The following is a 12764-nucleotide window of genomic DNA, read 5'->3' as shown; positions in this document are numbered from 1 at the left end:
CAGTTTCATTAGTTTTTTTTTTTAAATGATTCTGCTGAACCACAATTCAAAAACAATATCTGATTTTCATTAGTTAATTTACAGTGAATTTTTATTTATTATTACTTTTGTCAGTTTCAAGTTATTTCAGTGACCTTTGTGGGTTTTTCTTTCTTTAACGGAAGGGTACCAACGATTTTGCCTACGTCTGTAAGTACAAGCACCACAACAATATATTACATTACAAGTAAATGTCCTGAATTTTAACTCCTACTTCAGTAAAAGTACACAAGTATCAACAGCAAAATGGAGCCTATTCAAAAAATAAAAAAGTGTGTGACTTAAATATATTACATTATTATATTCCAAACACATCAATGTATGATTCAGATCCTTTACCTAAGTACAAGTACCACAACAATATATTCCATAACAACTCAATGTCCTGAATTCAAACTCCTACTTCAGTAAAAGTACATCAACAGCAAAATGTAGCATATTTAAAAAGTAAAAAAGTGTGTGACTTTAATTATTTTATACACCGTTGGGTAGTGTAGTCCAGCGGGGTTGGGCCCCTCCAAAAGGTCACACATAAATCTGAGGGATCAGGAGATGATTAAGGGGGAAGGAAAGAAAAAAATATGTATTTTTGCCTTCTTGTTAAAGCTAGGTAATTAATAATAATTATAATAATACTAATAATCATAAACTTTATTCATAGAGCACTTATCAAGACAAAGTACAAAGTGCTTCACAAAAAGAAAATTACATAAAATACCAAAGTGAAAGATAAAGTACATGACTAGCAAGATTAAAATAATAAACAATAAATTATAAAATCAATAAAATAAACTTAAACTGGCAGCTCAGAGAAAATCAGCATGTGCTTTCCAATAATAACAAACAAGTATGTTTTTAGAAGAAACTAGACAATGACTTCCAGAGCCTCGGTGTTTTTCAGGTAGCCTACATTTTTGTTATATTTGTTGAAATTCTCATTATAGCCCAACAGCAATCAATAGATCTGGTGGAACTGGCTGCTACAACTCATAGACACCTGAAACATCGCAAGACACCTGAAACATGACAAAGGACCCAACCAGACACAGTCTTGTTTGTGGGTTCATGAGACACTTTAATTTTTAACAATGTGCCATATTTTAGAAGCTTATCATATATATTTTGCATGTGAAATATTAATCTGAAAAGTATAGCTGTCAAATAAATGCAGTCGAGTAAAAATGTAAAAAGCAGCAATATAGTAAAGTACGCCAAAATTGTACTTAAGTGCAGTACTTGTGTAAATGTACTTGTTTCCTGTTGTTGATTACTTTGTGGCTATCGGTATTGGAATTATGATCATTAAATCTTAAACAGAAAAACAATAATTCAGTAGGGATGCACCAATTCGACTTTTTCAGTCCCGAACTGATAGCGATACCTGGGCTTGGAGTATCGGCCGATACCGAGTACCGATCTGATACCAGTGTTTAATTAATAAGCTGTATGCCTCACTGTGTGTAAGTGACTGGGATCATTCCTCTATGTGTAAGGCGACATCAGGTTTGACTTAAACATGGCTTATAACAAATTAATACAGAGATATAAATGTATTGAAATGTTAATTATTATTAAAATGATAAATTGTACACCAGCAACTTGGTAAAAAAATCTTCAAAATTAACAGGAATTACATTTCAGGTGTAAACTGTTTTAATGCAGCAACAAAATGGTCAAAATTTAAATAGGAATTCAAATTCCAGTATATCATATACAGTATATAGTATAAAAACGTAGAATTGAATTTAATAGATCAGCCCCATTGTTACAGTATCGGCCCGATATCCAATCCGGTATCGGTATCAATGCATCCCTATTATTAAGGAAAATCCAATTTTTTTATTTAAATTCCCTCAAACTTGGGTGTTTATCATTTATACATTGATATAGTTTAAATAGTTACTCATTATTTATGGCTACAGAAAGTTTGGTATGTTCTGTGTAGTTTAGGATATTAGGGGATTTTTTGTTTCTTCTTTAATAGTTAACTTGAAAATCACTCTGGACTGAGCTGTGTTGTTTGATGTGATTTAGATTTTCTTTAGCGGGGCAACTCATACACACCACTGTACTTCATCTCCCCCACAAGCCGCTTTAATTAAAGCTGTGGCTTGTGAGTTGAAAGGCTATCACTCCCCTTTTAGTTAAATGGTGGGAGTGCAGGTCTCTGATAAGAAGCTTTTAAACAGGTCCTGAGGTGACTCTGCCCCCCCGCACCCCCACCCTCCACTTCATCAGGATTATTTCTCCAATATGAAAATCCAGGTAGCATGAGACAGATTAGGCAATGCTTAACATACTGGAGTTGTATTGGTGAGACACGGATCAATGGATTTATGTAGGTTAAGCTGTGAAGGTATATGCTGGAACATAGCAGAACTACATTAGGCTACAAAGAAATCCAGCATGCTAACAGGGCTGCAACACACACAAGATCTACACTTCAGGGATTAAGAGGGATTTTAAGAGTTGTGTGATGAAGGATTCAAGTAGGTATTGTTGTCCAGACAGGTGCTCGGGCCTAAGAGAGGAGGGGGGGAGAGGAAGAGTTGCACTTAGCTCCAAATGTCAGAAGAAATGGATTTAAAACAGCAGCCAGCGTATACCTGCTTCACTGCTGTTTGAACGTACGATATTATTTAGTGCGTGCAGCCACAAAGTGTCTCGTAGCCACGTCATTTACACTCTAAACTGGTGGAAATCACAGGGAAGAAACAAATGTTCAGGTGATCCGTGGTGATGTCACAGCTCCTCAGCTTTCATGACACTTTGATTCTCGCATGCTGCTGTTTCAGAGTTCACCTCAAACTAAACAAAAACCAAAGTATCACTTTGGTTTTTGTTTTAGCTCTTTCTTATCTTTGGATAGTGAAAACTCAAAAAATAACTTAGATGTTTGGACAATAAATATATCAAATGAAACAATTAGTCGATTGGCAGAAAATTAAGGCAACTTTTTTTGATAATTTATCAATCGTTTTTAAGTAATTTTACAAGCAAACATGTCAAACATTGTGTGGTTTCAGCTTCTCAAATGTGAGGATTTGCTGCCTTTACTACTGTCAATGTGGAGATATCATTTTGGGCTCTGGGAACTTGTGATGGCCTTTTTTTCCTCACATTTTTCTGATATTTTATGGACCAAACAATTATTTGATTAATTGAGAAATGTGTGAAATAACCATTACTTGTAGCTTTAATCATTACATAACTAGTAGCCTATACCTTTGAAAATGTATGGACCATGCTTAACAACCTGTAGAAGCCTATAAGTGCTTTAAATTCCAATACACGATAATAACCCTTTAACACCAAATATCCACTACTGATGTTATAGATTAGTCAGTCGTTAATGCACATTTTTGCATATTTTTAGATTGTAATTTACAGTCAACAGTGCACATTTTTACACATTTTTAGATTATAATATACAGTCTTTAATGCACATTTTTTTCATACATATTGTAATATGTACATACCGGTCACTATAAATGAATCCTACTCACTGTACATACAGTATATAGATATCTCCACATGTACATACTGTACATAATCATCCAGTCCATGTATCCAGTCCAGTATTTATTTCCTTGCACTATTTGTATTGTTTACAACTTCCATACTTGCTTATAGACATTTTACTTTTATTTTTATTATTGTATTCTTTTATTCTGTTATTTATTTTCTGTGTAAGTACATTGCGAGAGCTGCATAAAACCAGAGTAACATTGCATGTATGTATGCACTTGGGGACATAAATCTGATTTTGAACCACAACATCACAACCAAGGACCTGTTGCTGTCTTGAACGTCCTTTATGTTGTTTTTATGTTGCTTTAATTCTGATTATATATGTGTTTTCTGAGATGAATATGTTTGGAATGCATTCACTTACTTAAAGAAAGAAAAACTCTTCCTCACTTTGTTGGAGGAGAATCTACAGTGAAGGTCAGCAGGATGTTAGAAATGTGATAGATGTTACAAGCATCCAATTAAGCTCCCTTAATGGAGCCATTTACCAACTAAAAAAATGCTGAATCACCAAGGTTTAGTCATCCTTTCTGCCCTGACACACTATGCCAAACAAACAGCTTGAAGATGCAACACACAGAAATCAGCAATGTGTGTAAAAAATCTGCATCATATTTATATCTACACTGTAAACAACTGCTGTTAATTTACGGCAGGATTTCAACAGTATTAACCTGTTATTGCTAAAAACAGTACTTTACTGTTAATACAAAAGAAAACCTGTTAAATTACGCTCATAGGCCGTTTTTTAACTGAACTATAATGCATTCTTAAAAAAAACGCACTTTACTGCTGATCAACTGTCTAAAGTATCATCAGTAACAGTTTCATGCAGTATTTTTTTAATTCTGGGACCTGATCTGCACATGTGAGGCTTGTACATTGTACATGATTGGAAAATCAGTGAATTAGCTCTGTTCTTCACTCACATGTGTTATGGTTTGCATTTTGTGCTTGTAGCCAGATATAGACAGACATTTTGGGAAAAGTGTCAACAAGTCTATTATAGCCTTTTTCCTAACAAGTGCCTTTAATTGTATTTAGTGTGACTATTCCTATGTCTGTAACCTGCTGAGTCTATTCATCTATGCAAAAAATAATGTTTATTAAAACAAATCAGTAAGATCATGTAAAAGAAAGGTGGAAAACAGCTATATAATGTATCTTTAAACAGTAAATTAACTGTAAAATACTGTGAAATTAATACAAAAAAAACAGTTCAAACTGTATATTTCATTAACAGTACAAAGCTGTAAATTTCAGTGACAGTATAATGATGTTAATTTTACAGTAACATAAGGCAACCCTGCTGCCAGTTCTTACTGTTATTTTACTGGGAAATTGTTAACAGTGATAAGTTTAAAGATCATAACCAGGCGGATCCATCATAAAGCTTTTCACAGAAGTTTTTCAAAGAATGTGAAACTCTTGCAGGTAATCCCCCTTTACCAAATCTGACACGCATAATAACACCACGTAATACTTACTCAAGTGCACACATGTGATCTCATGATCTCAGTCAGAGGAAGGATTGATGCGGTAGCTGCGTCCTGGAGACGGTTAGAGCACATTTTTACGCACGGTGCCAGTCTGTTACACTTACACACCGGCGGCCAGATGAGGGAGACATACGGCTTCGGGACATGTCGAAGTATCCCGAGTAATCTTTATAAGATTTCATTAGCTCTTTTCTTCAAACTGGAAATAGTACAGGAGCAAAAGCGCACTGTCGCCTTTCGTCTTGGTGAGAAGAGGTTTAAAGGTTTCTGTTGTTGTTGTTTTTAGAGAGGAAGCGGAGTGTGTGCTGCTGGGCGTTCATGATAAAGCGTGTGAAGCTTATATACAGTCCGTCAGTCAGTCAGTCATCCAGCTCAACATCACTCTCCACTCAACTCCAGCTGTCACCTCGTGTCCTCCTCCTCCTTTAAGCCTCCGGACAGGTAAGACAAATCACCGATTCACATTTTTACTCAAGTATTCGTGAAAAAGTGAGTGAGTTTTAAGTTTCTGACGTGTCGGATTGTGATGGACACGCGTTTCCCCAGACCTGCTGCTGACACTGTTGGCTTTTTTTTGGGGGGGGGGAGGGGGGTGAAAAAGTAAGTAAAGATCGAAGGCTAAAAAGGCGAATTCAGTTCGATACGTTCGATAATTCGAATGCAGAAAACAGCTAATGTGTGTGTTTCCTGATTGTTCATTTGTGCATGTTGTGTGTGTGTGTACAACATAGACCGTGAGCATGTTCCTTACAATGTTTTTAATACGACCTTTTATGGTATCATATTAAGCCATGATTTTAATTTCATAATAATGTGTCATTATAGGCTCATTTAGAACCATAAATGCCAAAATAAAAAAAAAATGTAAAGATACACCAGACTTTATTCAAATTATGGGCTAATGAAGTTGTGTGTGTGACTGAGAATAATGATGCAAGGTGTCTGCACATTGCTGCCTAAAATTAATCTCACTATTCACATTTTTTTTTTAAAGTTGCACCTTTAAAGTGGCCATGCTTTTTTTTTTTTTTATTGTAACCTTTTTTTTTTTACTGTCACCTGTACAGAGTGGTACAGCTACTTTCAAAGCTCACCCTCACCCTCTGCCCCCCCTCCTTCCTCCTGTTTCCAAATGCTCTCCTTTGAAGCGATGATGCCCCATCTGTCATATGTGAGCAAAGAGAGAGCATGCTCTGCTCTTCTCAATTACTGAATTCTCCTCATGCCAGCTCCGGTGGGACAGGAGGAGGAGCAGGTGGGTGGCAGTCAGTTCGATCAATCAACATGAAATATTCAGCTTTGAATATACACATCATTTACTGCTGCTGCTGCATGTCCTTGTTAGAAACACCCCCAAAAAGAGTTGAGGCGTTTGTCTGAAGCGTTTTCTAACTGGGACCATGTGTGCACCGTGACACAGTTCCTGATGAAAAATGGGGGGCCTGCATGTGTATGTTCAGGTGACACCAGCTTTCTTTTTTTTCTCAGCTTGTATGGATACTGGAAGGGTATCTGAACATTATTATCATCAGAGGAAATTAGAGAGAGGGAGGGCGAGCGGATGAAACTGTATTAAATGTAGCGCCACAGCCGTTTTCTCATTATGCTGCAGTAAATTCATACAGCTTACATGACAAAGCTCTGCTTGGCAACTTTCTCCCCTGATAGAGGCACTTGTTTGAACATGAGGCTCATGATTTGAATATCTGTAATCCACGCTGAAATCAACAGGCCAGATGAACTTTTTGGCACCCTCTTACCACCACATTGAGTAGGATTTATTTTTCTCACCCCCCCAAAAATGCCTAAGCTAACCTAGACTTAGGCTTAAAATCTCTTGAAAGGAGAGGAAAAAAGAGGCAAAAGTTATTTGATTTGTCTTTCCCATGAAACCCTGGATCTTATCAGAGAAAAATCGGAACCTTTCCAATCACCGAGAACTCTTCAGGAAACTTTTAATCTCCTAAGTGTCTCGCCTTGTGATAATAATATCTCGTGTGATGTTGCCTCATGAAATTTGCCCGAGTACCATGGCCCTAAGTATTTGAGCTATGAGGCAATACGGTGAAAAGCATAGCCCCCTCATATGAGAACACAACAGTGAATAATTAATAACCTTGCTCCCAATTCCAGGAAAACAATAGCATATTGTAGGAACAGTGCACTAATTTAACTAGAGGAGAAAGAAAAAAAAAAACCAGTCGACAACTTCGACAAAATGTGGAATGCATCGCCATTGTTATAAAGAATGTCTGCATGAGTTTTACTCTAGTCACTCTTTTTTTTGTTGTTGCATACTGTACTGTAGTGTTGCATGCTGTATGATATTGTAGTGTGATGTTGTTTGCCTTTTAGATTAATCAGAAGCCATTAAATACCCCTCTCTCACCTGCTGGCAGTATGCGAGGTTGGAAGTGCACATGCAGGAAGCTATTTTCCACAGGCCTCCTCTCTTGGCTGTCAGCTCCCATTAAGGGGGAAGGTGTCATATCTGTAACACAGCTGAGTGCAGATGGCAGAGTGGAGGGGATGGCTCACCGATTTAAACAATGATTAATGAACAGAGATGGAAAACAAATTACATTGGACTATTGGAGGCAGGGAATTGTTTTTATGAAAATGTTAATTGTGTCTGCCAGGCTGATACCGGGAGTGGGGGAAGGGTGGAGTGAGGGCAAGGCAGAGGAGGCAAACCAAGGGGCTACTGATAGGACGTCTACTGCTCCCCTGGCTCAGATTATCGGCATGTCTCAGCATGCCATGTTTAATACCGTACCTTGGCTTTAAGACCTCTAATGTGCCATAACTTCCGAGGTTTGGCTTTTTACGATGAACCCCATGAAGAATTGTCGCCCACCACCGCACCAATTAGCGTTATCTTTAATAATAAGTGGTAGTAAGTGACGAGAGAAGGCGCCCTGTTCTAGTTGTAATTATTGCAGGCGGGTGCAGCTGCACTACTTAGGGAGATGATGATAATTATTTTTCTTTTTTTTTTTTTTCATTGCGGGTTGATTATTTAAGAGCATCATACACTCATCAGAGTAATCAGGAGAGAGTGATTAGTGAAAATCCACGAGGCTAACAGCTGCCACATTAAACACTTTGCCTCTGTTGCCAACACACAGAGAGTCAGAGCCCTCTTCCGCAGGACAGAGACGAAACGAAAGCACTTCACCTTCAACTCCGCAGACCACATGTGTTTGTTAGAGAGTCGAGGCTCGGGGCACGCGGAGAATTAGAGTAAACAGAGTGGCCCCCGTGAAAAGGCGCGTTGTTGTGTGCAAACCAAGGTCAATCTTCAATGCTTCAATTCACAAGTGCAGGAGCGAGCGGAGGGGGAGTACAAGCTTGATATGGCGTTTTCGGGAAATAGTGTGGGAAATAGAGATAGTTACAGTGACCTTGCCCTCCCCCTGAATAGTGTCCTGTTGTATTAAAACGAGTGAATGCTCGTTTGATAAGGCCTGTGCGATCTAACACCCAATCTGACGCACCATCCAAAAAAACTGTCTCAATTAGAGACGTGTGCCACGGCCATGTCCGGTGTTCGTGCTGCGCCGCTTGCCACTGTGTAAGGCCTGCTAAACTAAGGGCTAATTCTCTTAGCCCAGATGTTGCCTGAGCACAGTCCTGGGATCCCACTGGGTTGATGAGCTCAATCAGTGAAATGATGAAAAGATGATTTTGTCCCTGTAATTACAGTGTGTAAACTACTTAGCTAGGATTGCAAAGGAAGTCATTTTCTAATTACGCTGGTACCCCGTTGTCTAATGGTGGATGTTTTGTTGTTTTAGAGAGCGCGAGAGAGAGAGAGAGAGAGAGAGAGAGAGGGATCGAGAGGATGAATATATACGTGTGTGTGTGTGAGAGACAGAGAGAGAGAGGGGTGAGAGAGAGAGAGGAACTTCACGAGGGGTCTGTGCTCTGCTGCTGCGGCTGAAAAAAAAAAGACCATCATAAGGGCAAGATGGCTGCCAAATGAGAGTTCATTGAATTATCAGCCCAGTTAATGTGCCTTGGATTATGCTCTTTGTTTGTCAGTTTTTTTTTTCCTGTAGATGCCATAGCTTAATGAGATACTGTAAGTGGCATTACCAGACTCCTGCTGTGATTTTGTGATGACTCGTTTAATGACTTTTTGTTTTTAGTGCCTCCAAGTGCTTTTGCAACTGAAAGTAGACACATCTCCTCCGTTTTTGCCATCTCTTTGCAGTTTTGCAAATACACGAGAAAAGACGAGGTGAAGACAAAATTATCTATGTCTCTTTAAATGATATAGTGACAAGAGTTTGCATTGGCAAGGCTGCTTTCATGCACCGTGGAGTGGAGGAGGAGGGGGGGGGGTTGTACACTTCAAGAAAGCAAAACATGTCAGTATGTTGCGGACTGAAGAAGCCTCCATTCTTTGCGATCTGTGTGAGTTCTGTTGGAGCTGGCTGCCGTCCTGCAGGGCCCAACCATCTGATGCAGCCTACACCATGTGGATAGGCTTCTCTTGTGCAAGGCATCCCCTACGCACCCCACACTGTTAACACACCCCGTCGTACGCCAAAAGCTTTGTTTGTGTCCAGAAAGAACAGGTGGTCTGTGCAAACAAGAGCAACTGTTTACACATTAGTGATTTAAAATACATTCTATATGCACGTGCCTGCGTGCACGCGTGTGTGTGTGTGTGTGGGAGAGAGAGAGACAGCATGTGACAGTGGGTGTCTTTGCGTGTACGTGAGGAGGACGAGTTTAGGATGTTGATATTTCCTTGAGCACCATTGAAAGCATCAGAGGAAGCTCATGAATGCAAAGTTTATGTATGACACACACACACACACACACACACACACACACACACACACACACACACACACACACGCACACACACTAATGAGGTTATGATACAATACACTCATGTAGACTTAGTCATTTTCATATCTTTGTCATCTTTGTCGCCAATTAGGAGCAATGTTTTCCACCAACTCATACAGGTACAAACTAGGGCTGCACAATTGATCGAATATTAATCGTGATCATGATTTTGGCTCCCCACAATTAAATGAACAAGATCACCTGCGATATTGATGTTTATAATGCATCCTCCGCTCATAGAAAACTTCGCTGCATATCAAATCAAGCGCTTCCTAAACTAACAGCCAAGCCACCTGGGAGCCCGTCTTATTTACCGTGCTTTGTGGGTGTGACTTTTTTGCCATGTCATCACCGTTCATATCTGTACAACCAATGTCTATGATTAAATTGAGTACAAATTAAAAAGAGTACAAAGTTCTTCATATATCTTAAGTTGGCTCTCAAAGTGCAACAGATTGATGTATTTAACTTTAAAATGTAGTTTAGGGTGAATATTGCTGTATTTCTTTCATATCGCAATATATGTCACTGAAATTTTTTTAATTTTTTTTCCAACATTGTGCAGCCCTTATTTGTACAGTAGCATTAGCATGAATGTAGTACAACGTGGAAGCGAAAGCAGTGCTCTGTTCATTCAAATGTGAAAGTGCAATAAAAATATTTTGTCGCTAAAATCAATGAATTATCGTGATAAATAATCCTGATCTCAATATTGATCAAAAAAAATTGTGATTATAATTTTGGCCATAATCGCGCAGCCCTAGTAGAAACACAGCTGGTCGCCACTAAACAGACCTGCTGCCGTCAGTCTGACTTGCAGTTTCTACACCGTGTAGCTTTTAGTATGTCGCCAGAGGAACTTATTTTCCCCCTGTTGCATTCAATGCCTCTAATCTGCATTAGTGAATAATACAAACAAAATGAATCGAAAGCCTCCTCTCACTGAACATGTGAAATAGCTGACTCCCAAATAACATCACATCACCGCTGCACCACCACATGCACGCCAGATTTATTTTTACAGGGCACAAGCCAGATTTTTTGATAGTTGTAAAAGGAGTGGCATAGATTTACTGCATCCACAACAAATGTGTATGTATTCCTTTATGAGTTCTTTAGCTATTACTCACAAGGAGCTAGTTTGTCAGTGCTGTGTGTGCTCTTTCTGTGCTCTGTACTCCTGCAGTAATGAATGGTGCTGGTTAGACTATTCTGTCTCCGTCAGGCTTTTGGGGGGGCCTACAGAGAAGCTCCTATAGGGTTTCATTAATCTGGCTGTCAGAAAGTATATGGGTGCTATCTTTTGTACAGGTCATGGTGGGCAGCTGTGTTACCACTGCCCTCTTCCTTGTACTGGCTCTTCATCCCCCTGACAGGGCAGTCCACCGGATGGTTGGCTGGCTTGATTTGGTGGGTGGGCGGGTAGTTGAAGTGAGACACAGAGGGCATAATGCATGGCATGGGGGCTTTTACTGTCTGCACATAAGCCTGCTCTGTAATAATGAATACAACTGTTGTTATATGCAAACTGGGACAGTCAGGGAATTCCAGGAATTCTCAGGAAATCTCTTGTTATGTGATTTAGAAGTAGGCACAAACACATTACAATGAATCTGGGACATCAACAGATATGTGTAACATCTATCATTAGTGAGTGTATATGAGGTATAGATATGTGTGTATCATTAGATGTGTATTTCATGAGAATATCATCACATATCACTTAATCTTTAATTGTATGAATGAATGACATTTTTATTAGTGTGTCATTCATACAATGATGCAGAAAATCTGAATAAATACTAGTTGAATAACCTATCTTTCCTTTTTAGCTAGCAAACTAGCTAAATTGTTAAACTTTAAATGTGCTCTATACGATATCCAGAGCATTAATATAGCAACAAACAATGATTTGCTATGTAAAGATAAGGGCTGTCAATCGATTTAAATATTTAATCACTATTAATTACATCATTGTCCATTATTAATCTCAAATTCATCGCACATTTTTTTATCTGTTCAAAATGTACCTTAAAGGGAGATCTGTCAAGTATTTAATACTCTCATCAACATGGGAGTGGGCAAATATGCTTGCTTTATGTAAATATATGTATAATGTTTGTTATTGGAAATCAATTATCAAAAAAAACAAAAAACAAAACAATGACAGATATTGTCCAGAAACCCTCACAGGTACTGCATTTAGCATAAAAAATATGATCAAATCATAACATGACAAACTGCAGCCCAACAGACAACAACAGCTGTCAGTGTGTCAGTGTGCTAACTTAACTATGAGTTGCCCCCAAAACTGCATGTGATTATCATAAAGTGGGCATGTCTGTAAAGGGGAGACTCATGGGTACGCATAGAACCCATTTTAATTCACATATCTTGAGGTCAGAGGTCAAGGGGCCCCTTGCACTGCTGTCATAAGGCAGTTACAGCTGATAACAACATCCCCACCGTGGGCGTCGTCGCTGAAGTGTAGCATCCACCCTCCGGTTCCCCCTCAGGTAAATACTGTTAGCTCTGTCAGCACTTCCACCGTTGTTTGCAGTGTTCGCGCTGTTAGCACCGTTAGCCGCGAGCCGCCAGCTCTCCATCATCATGTTGAGAGCCGTAGAGAGGCAATAGAAATGCTCCCAGTCCCGTATTCAGCACCTTTAACATATCACTTAATCTGTAATTGTTTGAATTAATTAAATTTTTATTAGTGTGTAATGCATAAAACGATGCATGAAGAGAGAAATCAGAATAAATACTAGATGAATAACCCATCTTTCCTTCTTAGCTAGCAAACTAGGTAAATTAGCAAATACAACACATCAA

The 12764-nt window shown here is 38.9% G+C and overlaps 1 protein-coding gene across 3 annotated transcripts in view; it reads left to right on the top strand.

Moving 5' to 3' along the window:
• The first annotated feature begins 5093 nt into the window (after positions 1 to 5093).
• LOC141765645 (zinc finger protein 536-like) overlaps positions 5094 to 12764 on the top strand; it is a 28809-nt gene continuing 21138 nt past the window's right edge. The window contains exon 1 of one of the 3 annotated variants that reach the window (XR_012593539.1): positions 5094 to 5510. The gene's annotated coding sequence lies outside the window, so the exon portion shown is untranslated. The remainder of the gene's footprint in view (positions 5511 to 12764) is intronic. The other 2 variants (XM_074631763.1, XM_074631764.1) reach the window with 2 other exon arrangements.

This window comes from Sebastes fasciatus, chromosome 4, assembly GCF_043250625.1.
Source record: "Sebastes fasciatus isolate fSebFas1 chromosome 4, fSebFas1.pri, whole genome shotgun sequence".
In the NCBI taxonomy this organism is placed as follows: domain Eukaryota; kingdom Metazoa; phylum Chordata; class Actinopteri; order Perciformes; family Sebastidae; genus Sebastes; species Sebastes fasciatus.
This window is presented reverse-complemented; position numbering and strand designations above follow the sequence as displayed.